We start from the raw sequence: 1,927 nt of genomic DNA, 5'->3' as shown, positions 1-1,927 counted from the left end.
ATATATATATATATATAAGGAGAATTTTATTACTAAATGGCGATAGCAATTTGACTGAGTCAAATGTATGCATTAAGAGAAAAGTCAACTAATTGGAACTTACGAGGAAGTGGATAAAACGTGGCATAAATCTAGGATTTATGTTTTCTGGTGACATGTTAGCTGACTAGTCCAAGTAAACTAGGATCCTATGTCTTCGCTAAGGATTAAGGAAGACTCTTCCTCGTGTGATCATCATTTTTTTCCTTTTTTGGTGTTTTCACCCATGATAAATATTCTTATTGAGGCAAGGATTAATTTGAATTTGCACGTATGAGAAGTTTTATACTGTATCTCACATAAGTTACATTAGTTGTGTGAGGCTCCTTTTTGTCTCACAAATTTGTGGACCCCTATCTTACACTTCTGGGTCCACAAAAATCTGAGACAAAAAAGATAGCTCATACAACTAGTGTCAGTTGTATGAGACACAAAATAAAATTTTCCTGCACGTATAAGGCTAGTTAGAAGAGAAACCGCTCTCTACCAAGATTATTTTTTTATTGCTAGATGTTGAACTCGAAATTTCTGATTAAGACGTAATGCATTTTATTCATTTTCTTTTTTTGTTAAAAGAAAAAATTGTATTAACCAAAAGCAATATTATACACCACTTGTTCATTAGACTTTAAAATTATTAGGTTTTAGGTGTATATAATATATTGAATTTTTTTATTGGGGAATTTCTTTTTAATTCTGTTTGCTCAAAAGTTATTACATACCTTATGAGTATAAAACAATATAAATGAATCACGGAAAAATCATAGCAAATCGTAATAATCCATTGGAACAAATGAAGAAGACGAAAATAAGTATTCAGAGTTAGGGGGAGAAGCATTAGAAGCCTTTATTGATAATATTGGTTTGGTCTGCCTCTCCATGAAGAGGTTCAGAGCCTTACAGTGGTGTGTCTTTTGACCACAATTTGGATATCGTTCTCTCTCTTTTTTCTCCCTCTCTAGTGGTCAAGAAGAAGCCCCCCCTTTCTAAGGTTCCCTCTCTTGGTATTTATAGCTGTGAGCTTCGTGAGCTGGCAATAAGTGGCAGTGACCACGTGAGGATCTCGCTTTTATGGTGGCGGATAGGCCATGGCTTTGTAGATCGAGCCAGATGCGGGTTGAACATCGTCAATTCGGAGTGGTCGTGCCACTAATTAATCATAAATTAGCTTAAGACGGGATTAGCCTTGTTGATTATCGTGGGGTCGGATTCTGACCCATACAGTTAGTCTCTCCGCTTATTGAGGTCGGGCCTTGGCCGAGCTTGATGAGCGGATTCCATTGGCTGTATTTTGAGAAACACGGATGGGGATGTCGACTGTTGCTTCGGTCGAGGCCGAATTCTTTTTGGCGATGGCCCTTATCCTTGTAGAGTATTAGTATCCTGTTATTGGGCTATCAAGTCATCGTTCGATCGAGGTCGAACTCTCCTCCTAGGCGAAGGTGCTTGACCTTTTAACTTACTTCGAGTGAGGTCGAGTTGCATTGTGCTCTGATCCTTACGTTTGTTTTGGATGCGTACCCGTCGACCATGGCGGACGGGTCGTATGCTGTGCGGCCGAGGGGAATGGGGGCACGCTTGATACGTGCTCGCCGGTGTCAAAAGAAATTTCTAGGGCGCAAGGAGCACCTCCCCGGCATTCATAGGTCGTTATGACCATTTCGAGGGCGAGACGCCGACGGGTGATTGCAAGGCTGCTTTATGGAGCCTGTCATAATGACGTACATTCCTATGGAATTGAACCGCGCGTGCGGTTGGTCATGTAGTTAATGGTGGCTGTTGGGGATGCATGAGGGCCACTTGCATTGCCTATAAATAAAGGCTGAGGCATTCATTTTTCCTATTCTTATTGCTTGTCTGAGAGAGATTCTGAAGTAGATTTTGTTCT

This window comes from Nicotiana attenuata, chromosome 5 (assembly GCF_001879085.1).
Source record: "Nicotiana attenuata strain UT chromosome 5, NIATTr2, whole genome shotgun sequence".
NCBI lineage: Eukaryota > Viridiplantae > Streptophyta > Magnoliopsida > Solanales > Solanaceae > Nicotiana > Nicotiana attenuata.
Note: the sequence above shows the minus strand (reverse complement) of the source record.